Source organism: Vidua chalybeata, chromosome 26, assembly GCF_026979565.1.
Source record: "Vidua chalybeata isolate OUT-0048 chromosome 26, bVidCha1 merged haplotype, whole genome shotgun sequence".
In the NCBI taxonomy this organism is placed as follows: Eukaryota; Metazoa; Chordata; class Aves; order Passeriformes; family Viduidae; genus Vidua; species Vidua chalybeata.
Window position 1 is genome coordinate 4,255,413 of NC_071555.1, and position 9,065 is coordinate 4,264,477.

Sequence of the window (9,065 nt, forward strand, 5' to 3'; positions counted from 1 at the left end):
AGGACCGGCGTGGCGCGCGCGGGGCGGGGCCGTGAGGGGCCGGGCGGGGCCGGGCGGGGCCGGGAGGGGCCGGGAGGGGCCGGGCGGGGCCGGGCGGGGCCGGGCGGGGCCGGGCGGGGCCGGGCGGGGCCGGGCGGGGCGGCCCTTCCCACACGAACCGTGGGTGGCTGCCTCCGTCCGCCGCGTCGGAAACAGCGGCTGCAGCCTCCCGGCACGGTCACCGAAAGGGGTGTCAGCTGCGAGAGCCGCGTGGGGTCGCGGAACTGCATCCCCCGCACGGGAGCACGGAATGGATTCATGGTACAGTGCCACTGTCCCCTGCCATGGCAGGGACACCTCCCACTGTCCCAGGCTGCTCCAAACCCTGTCCAACCTGGCCATGGACGCTCCCAGGGATCCAGGGGCAGCCACAGCTGCTCTGGGCACCCTGTGCCAGGGCCTGCCCACCTTCCCAGGGAACAATTCCTTCCCAATATCCCATCCAGCCCTGCCCTCTGGCAGTGGGAGCCATTCCCTGTGTCCTGTCCCTCCATCCCTTGTCCTCAGTCCCTTTTCAGCTCTCCAGACTCTGAGCTCTCCCTGGATTCTTCTCTTCTCCAGGTGAACACCCCGAGGTCTCCCACCGTGGTTCCATGCAGGGGGATCAGCCCTGGAGCAGCTCCATGGCCTCCTGCCCTGAGCAGCTCCACATCCTCCTGATGCCGAGGAGGAGCTGGACACAGCTCTGCAGCTGGGACCTCCAGAGGTCACCTGGTGACCAACACACCTGGAGATGCAGATACTGAGCTGATACCTCCTTCCTCATAGGATGAATCCTTCCTCCAGGTATCCCTTCTAAAACAGCTCGTCCTGCTCTTTCACCATTACACCTGTCCTGCACCGTGTCTTGCTGTCCTGTTCAGTGTTTCTTTGCAGGGAACTGCCTGCACTTCACAGGTTTGTTCACACATGGGCAAGGTCACTTTAGGGTGTCTATCCTGCAAATAGGTTTGCTTTCTTAATAATCCTGTTTTTTCTCTATACTTAGGGATACACTAAATTCTCTCCTACAGGATGTCACCCATTCATGGTGGAACTGCAGGTTCCTGCCCTATCTGACAGAGCTTTTCCCTGGGGCTGCATGAGAGACTGCTTTTCAGTTTACTCTTCATTGTTTGGACCAGATAATCCACCACAGTTAAAGCCACACCTTTTCCTTGTATTGGGCTACAACACCCAGTATCTTTATGGTCAGAGTCTGCTGAGCCACCTGAATTCCTGTCACCTTTTACTTCATGGGAAAAGCAAGGAGAAGGTAAATTATAAAAAAAACCAACGTGGTGGGAAGGTATAGCCCAGTTAGTCAGGGCAGCAGGATATCAGAGGCAGGATATCAAAAAGCTCAAATTAGGACCATAACTCTGTCTTGTCACTGTGGTTTAATGGAAAATAGTTCTTGTCAACAAATGTAACTTCATGCTAATAAGAGCTTGATTGGGAAAAATTGGGAAAGGCTTGTATTCTGTAAAACATTCAACTCCATACCACAAGATCAATAATTGAAAAGTCTGTAGCCTCTGTCCTCGTGGTCCAGACAAGAACTCAGCTCTCTCCTTCTCCACTATTTCTTCCTTCTAATAAATGTTGTCATTTTATACTTGTTCCTCAGGCTTTGAATTCCCCTGATGTTGAGCTGATTCTGCCCTTTTCTGGGTTTGTGCTGCCTGTCCCACCTGTGATGTGAAGGTAAACCTGCTTTATCAACAAGAATTATGTCTTAAACTGGGTCCATCCAGATAAAATGCTCTAATACTATTGAATAAAATGCAAAAAATAAAATACACTGATTTAAGTCCTAAACTTCCTTCAGCATCCTCAGCCTTGTCCTGCACTTAGCTTAGGCAAAACCGAAATAACTGTACAGCAAAAATTCAGGCTACTGAAGGGTGACAAACGATGGAGGAAAAGTGAGAAAATACTTTCAGAGGTGGGGAAGCTGAAGGCAGACACCTCCTGATGTGAGACTGGGCAAATTGGGAAACCTGGGGGCTGGAACAGTTTCCAAAGTGTTGGGTTCTTTCTGTTGTTGCTCATTTGCAGTTCAGGGTGAGCACCTGAAGAATGCAGCCTTGTCACAGGAGAACACATCCCTGAGCACCACACAGATATAAAAGAGGGAAACAACAACACATCTTTAATTAATGACAGATTCTGTCCCTGTGGGTCCATCTCTTGTGTCTCAGATGATGCATCAAACTTAGTCTGCCCTGCCCTGCCATGCAGCCAGCCAGGCCTCTGGCAAGAGATTATCCCCTGGATGTCAAACAGCAACTCAAGCCCCAGAAATCAAATCAGCCCAAGGATAAACAGCATATCAACAAAACTATTAACTGCAGCAGTAACAAACACATCCACTCCTGTCCTTTGCTCCCCCTTCCCTGGGCCATTAGACCCCATTTTCAAACACTCCTGGAAATAGGTTGAATGGAAATAGACTCTGGGATTCCCTCCTGGCCAAGGCTGCGAGAGGTATCACAGGAGCCTTGATGAAATGGCAAGCACTGAAAATACAAGAGCAGATTTCCGTTCTTTTGTGAAAAAAATTGATTTTTGTCAGAAACAACATGCTGCAACCCAGCGTCTGTTCTTGTTAGACTTCAAGTCCTTCCAGGAGGAGTTCTTCAGCAAATTGGCTCATTTAGACACAACAGCCAGGAGCATGGAGAGGAAAAAAAGGGTTTTGTTCAAGGAAAGCCTCTGTATTGTAAACAGGATAAAAGGGGATGGAGAGAGTCACTTATCACTGTCTCTCATGTCCCCAGGTCATTCCTGTGTAGCACCTACTGGAGAAAAGGGATTTTATATTCCCTGCTCTCGAAGAACCCCAACTGGGGGATTTTCTATCACACAATCTGCAGACCCCGTGTGCATTCAGCAGCAGCTTTCAAACCCCATTGCTGTTGCCATTGCTCTCCTCTGCCTTGTGAAGCCTGGCAGCACCCAAGGTAGAGCTGGATCCTCACAGAGTCTCCTTTGCTCTGCCTGCATGAGCCCATGTCCCACTCACATCCATGGCACTTGGGTTCTCCCCAAAAACACTGATGCTCTGTTTAATATCAGACCCCAATAATGCGTCTCTCCCTGTTTCTCTGAGCGTGATCCCACCAGGCACAGAAACTCTCTACCCCCTCTCTCTTTCTCTTCCCCCCTCCCTCTCATTTTGGGACACTCTCTGCATGCTTTGCTGATACAAATAACTGTGACTTTCAAAACAAAGGAGTGCCGAACCCCAGGGCATTCCGCCCGGGAGAGACGTTTGGATGAGTGCTTGATGGAGACTGCAGTGAGTCCAGCTGCAGGCCATGGGCTGCATGTCCCAGCTCTGACAGGTTCCTGGACACAAGGCAGACCTCACAGCATGCCTCTCAGCACTTCCAGCCTGGGGAAGGGGGCAAAACGAGAAGGGGAGACATGACAAGAATGCTGGAAACTCATCTATCAAATTTCTTGGGCTCCTGGGTGATGTGCTGGACCCAGGTCTCCCTGGGCAAGGAGCTTTTTAAAGACACATTGCACCTTCCTGCTCATCTTCCCAAAATAAGAATGTTTCTGCACAACTGTCACAGTCAGTTTAGAGACTGATCTGTGGCTGTGAGAGTCACAAATGCTCAGACCATCATTCCCTTCTGCATAAATATCTCAGGGAAAGGGATGTGGAAAGGATGGGGAAGGCCAGGCCAAGGGAAGGAGTCAAGGATCATCTCTGCTATTTCACTCCCTTCCTCCCTTCTGCAATGAGGCAGGGAAATATAGCAGGAATAGGAATAAAAACAAAATATACCCAGTGGTGAGGAACACTGCAGCATCCCCCAGCCTGAGGGATCTTTGAGACACAAATGGCTTGGAGGTTTGGAGAATCCTGGGCAAGTGTATTTTCCTCGTGCTTTCATCCATCCCTGGTGGTACACGGGGCTGCTGGAGGTGAAATACTGACCTTGATGGATTTTTGATGTAGACACTGCCTGGCTCTGTTAGTAGCCCCATGCCTCCACTGTGCTATAAATGTTATATTATCATAATATTGATTAAACACAACTCAGTTCTCCATGTAGGACTGAGTTCCTCATGCCTTTTCCCTGCTGATCCTGCCTGTTTGACCTTTTTGATGAAATTCAGGAGCAAAGAGCCTCCTCCAACATAGCCAAGGAGGCAGAAGGGGCAAGAAATTACATTGCCTTCCCAGACAGTGCACAAATGAAATGTCAATAATCCTGCCACTACACCTTCCTTTTGCCCAGCATCAGGAACCTGTTAGGAACCTCAGCTGCCTTCAACTGAAATGGCATCCCCCCTCAATTCCAAATCCCACAGAAATCTCTGAGTTTTGGCCTTAAAAGCTTTGGCTTTCAAAATCTTTTGAATTTATTTACTGGGCAACCCTGTTTAATAATAATACATAATACATATATTATGGCAGATTCTGTCTGGGCACTATTAACCCTGAAGTGGATGTGCATAATGTTACACTTACATAGGAAAATCTTAAAATCAGTGAGCAATACCATGTACCTTTATCCTAATTTTTCCAGGGGTCAAATCTCTCTGAAATGTGTCAAGAATTCCATTGAAATTAGACAACATCATCAGCTGCTTTGGGAAATTTTAGGGGCAGATCTTTTATGTTCTCTTTCCCACTGAATAAGCAGCCATTTCCTGGGTCTAATTTTGGTAAACCAATCTGGATAACTGAAGTTCATTAGCTTAACAGGTTAATGCTGAACTGTTTCCCAAGTCAAATCTGGATGTCAGTCTGCCTCGTACTCACATTTTGTCAATATTGGGGATCTTAAAATGAAAAAAAAAAAAAAAAAAACACCCAAAAAACTGAAAATTGTTTTCATCTGCATTTCATCCACGGGGTAATGCAGGCATGCGGAGCTGGCCATGCCGGGTCCCTCTCCCTGTGTCTCCCCGCTGGCTGGGATGCTGCAGGGGCTGTGCTCTGTTTGTTGTTAAAGCAGCCTGACACAAAGAGGCCCCGGGAGCTGCATGCACCCACAGGATGGATGTCAGCTCCTGTCAATCCAGCCCGAGTCCCCCAAGAGGGAAAACGGGATTGTCTGCAGCGGTGAGGGGGAGAGCTTTCTCATGCATGTCATAGAGGAATTTTCCTAAAACCTTCCCAAGGCTCTTGTGTTAATGCAGACCAGGAGAAAGTGTGGGGACAGGATGGAGGCATAAAGGATGGAATTCACCATTCAGTCCTGCCTGGCAGCTCCTGTGCTAGTCACAGAATCATGGAATCCCAGGATGGTTTGGGTGGGAGGGAACCTTAAAGCCCATCCAGTGCCACCCCCTGCCATGGGCATGGACACCTTCCACTGTCCCATGTTGCTCCAAGCCCTGTCCAGCCTGACCTTGGACACTTCCAGGGATGGGGCAGGCACAGCTTCTCTGGGTAGCTACTGTGGGTCCATAGTAGCCAGCCTGGTGTGGCTCAGTGTAACCACAGCAGGGTGGTGCTCTCCAGGCCGTTTCCCAAGGCCCAGGTAAGTCAGGTGCTCTGTGAGAGGGGTCCCAGGAGTTTCTGATAGCCCAGGAAGCTCTGGACTGTAGTGACACTCAGGAATGCACAGCACAGTTGGAGATAGGGATCCCTTTGGAGTGGATCTCTTTACCAAGCTTGCACAGAGTACCCAACACACCCCACTGAGGAGAAGATCCCACTCTAGCACTGACTCTCCTGATGCTCTTACAAACCTTTTCCTCAGGAATTTAATTTCATCATCTTCTCACAAGATGGTTTTGGTACCTGTGGGTAACATGAATCGTATTTCCTTGGGTCTGGAAAACACCTGCCAAGGGATGGAGAGGCAGATTGTATCTCACGAGCTTTTATATTCCCTAAGATTGAGGCTCCCTCAGAGGCTGAGGTTGGCCGTGGTTTGGCTCAGCCTCCTTGGCAGCGGGGCTGCACCAGGCACTGCTGCCACAGCTGGAGCTGCACATGTCCCCTGGGACATGAGGTCACCCCTTGGTGCCGTGGCATTTCCCCACCTGCCGGGACAGGACAGGACGTCTGCAGGGACAGGGATGGTGCCACAGCGGGGCTGGGAGTCTGCCTGTGTTGCAGATCTTATCTCCAGTGATTAGCTGGCCCCGCTGTACTGCTCCTGCTATCCTGAACCATCTGTCAATTTGCTGCTTCTATTTCAAATTCAGAGAAGGGCTTGTTTTCCCTACAGCTTATCTGCTTTTTCTGACCAGACTAAATGGTCTAATCACAAAAAAAATCTACCCCCAGCAGCCAGCCTTGCATCTCTTACCTCACATTTCAGACTCCTCCCAGGTCCAGTTGCATTTCCCACTCCAGTTACTGATCCCACTGGCAGCAGGGTTTTATCTGCCCCACTAAAAGGCAGATGGATTTAACACCAAATGAAATCTGCAAAATTACTTCTACCACTCTTCCCTGTTTTAATGAAATAAATTTCATAGCTTCTTCAAGTTTGCCAACACTGTCCCACTACCCCAAGCATGATGGTGCAGCAACTGGGGACATAAGAGGTGGCACAAGAGTGCCAAGATTTATTGCTCTCTCCAAGTGTTTTGGATTATCCCATAATCACTTTAGTCCCTGGTAAATCAATGTGTCCTGAGCCTACTTAGGTGTGTTCACCTCTCTGGTCATGCTGCCCACAGCCAGGGCAACTCCATTGACAGCAAAGTGAAGAGCACTGACATGCATCCTGAAGAGATTGATTTTTTTTTTTTTAACATAGTTCTTATAACTTTTTCTTCTTATTTTTGGAAAGGTATCTGGAATTCAAGAACACTCTCTGTTGGCCACATCCACCACTGAATTGGCTGAACTGGTTATAGCTTACTATCCTTGTCGATCTGAATTTTGCAAGATAAAGTTTTAATGCCTGCTGGATGGTTTGATGAATTATGAAAAACATGTAATATTATAAAATTTATGCTATAATTGTATTACTGTAGATTATAAATGTGGGTTGGTAACAAGCACTCACAGCTTATCCCTACCTGTCTAGTCACAGATTTTTCTGCATCACTTCCCCACAGCCTCCAAATCAAGTTCTTTGTTCACAGCAAATGATGCAAAATCAGCCCATCTTCACTGATGGCAAAAGACTGGTGCATTTCCACCTGCCAATACCCTTTTCCCAGTGTTCATAGCAAGAGCTGGTTGGGAGAACCACTCTTGTTTCCCCCAGTCACTTTACTTTTCTGCTACAGCTCTTTTAAAACACTGAATTTTTGAGTGTTTCAGATGCCACAGCCTTCTTGCATAACTATGAGCTAAAATTAGAACTATCACATGTATTTTTTGGGAATTTTTATACTCAAAATAAAAATATCCTTTTCATTGCAGGTTAATTGCTCTTGCCTGTGTCAGGTGAGGTGATACCTCAAACCTGTGTGATAAATGCCATTATCTGAGTTGTCAGGCTGAACACAAGGATGCTCACAAAGTCTCCACTTTGAATCTCCAACCCTTTGTCTGAAGGGAGACAGAGGAACAACAGAAAGAGATGAGCCAGTCTTATGTAATTACCAAGCACATCACCCTCAGCAAGGAGAGCTGGGTTTGCCAAGACCACAATAATGATTGTGCTGGCCCCGGGTGCTTGAGCTCAGCCTTGTGTGGATTTGCAATGTAAATCCCTGTCTCTGCTCCTGCCAGCACTGCCTCCCTGGGATCCACAGCAGCAGCAGCAGGAGGAGGAGGGCCATTCCTGCATTCTGGCAGCTCTGCCTTCCCTGTGCCCCAGCTGACACTGCTCCTGCCCACACTGCAGGGCTGGGCACAGAGAAGCTTGGCAGGCACAGAAAGCTCTGTCTGCCGGGGCTCTGCCATGGGCAGGCAGGACGTGGCTGGGGGTGATTCAGGGTGGAGTTCCCCACTGCCCAGCGTGGAGTGGAGCTCACCTTGGGGTCTCCCTGTGGGGGCAGAGCTCACCCTGGGGTCCCCCCCTGCCCACAGACAAGGCCCAGGGAGGGGACCCACCATGGCAGCACAGCGGGCTTGGCGTCAGGAGGTCACATCTGCCTGCAGAACCGTTCATGCCTCAAACCTCAGTCGTGAGAGTGGCCAGGGACAACACACCTTCCCTTCTCCATTCCCATCTTGGGAAGTGGGGATGCTCTTGTCACCACACAGCCCCAGGGTGGGAGGTTGCTGGAGTGGAGGGCTGGAGGTGGAGCTGGTCAGCAGGGTCCTGGCCTGGGTGACACAGTCACCTTCTCCCCAGTGTCATCCCTGGGAGTGCCTCAGCATGTAAGAGATGGGGACAGAGCAAGCACAAGGGCAAGGGGAAGCCTTTGAGAGGGGAAGCTGGGACCATCAGCTTCCTGGGCAACTGGAGACCAGTGGTGGGCTTGGGGCTGAGGGTTTTGTTGCAGGTCTCCAGCTCTTCTTCAGCTGCTGGCACCCTGAATATTCCCAGGGAAAGGCAGAATCACAGAGTCATGCAATCTCTGAAGTATTTGGGTTGGAAGGGACCTTTAAGCTCATCTACTTCCAATCCCCTGCCATGGGCAGGGACACCTTCCAGTAGAAAAAATCCAGATTGCTCCAAGCCCCATCCAACCTGGCCTTGAACAGATGCAGGGGGGCATCCACAACTTCTCTGGGCTTAGTTTTGGACTGCTGGTTAAGGCCTGCCTGTACTGGGTGGAAAGGACTCAACAAAGTGAGGGAGATGGGATTTCACAAGCTGCCCAGAGCACAGGAACATCTCTGCAGTGTTCCCACTGCCTGTTCCTGGTGTGCTCCTGCTGCCAGTGTCCATGAATGGTCCTGTACAGCCACACCTTCCCTCTTCTCATCATTACATTGCCCACAGCCATCCAAGTGCTCTCCCACAGATAGCAAAGTTCTATCTGTTTCTTTGTTGGAGGTTTTGAGGCAGAAGGAGGAGATCCCAGTTGCCCAATAGTAGATTTGAGGAAAGACTTGAGCACAACTCTCCTGGTCCTGCTGCTCTGACCCCACTGGTGTCTCCTCCTCTCATCACTGAGGTGCTGAGTGTACCTGCAGCCCTGACTGGGATGTTTTGCCC

The 9,065-nt window shown here is 49.8% G+C and overlaps 1 long non-coding RNA gene across 3 annotated transcripts; it reads left to right on the forward strand.

Annotated features, from left to right (window-relative positions):
* Positions 1-140: 140 nt before the first annotated feature.
* On the forward strand, positions 141-6,861 carry LOC128800339 (uncharacterized). Of its 3 annotated transcripts, none has more exons than XR_008434947.1 (5): positions 141-300; positions 601-825; positions 1,053-1,294; positions 1,649-1,725; positions 6,795-6,861. It is a non-coding gene; the product is annotated as an uncharacterized LOC128800339 (long non-coding RNA). The 3 variants fall into 3 exon arrangements; XR_008434946.1 differs by lacking the exon at positions 6,795-6,861 and adding an exon at positions 2,080-2,170; XR_008434945.1 differs by lacking the exon at positions 6,795-6,861 and having other exon boundaries at positions 1,649-1,843.
* Positions 6,862-9,065: the final 2,204 nt, after the last annotated feature.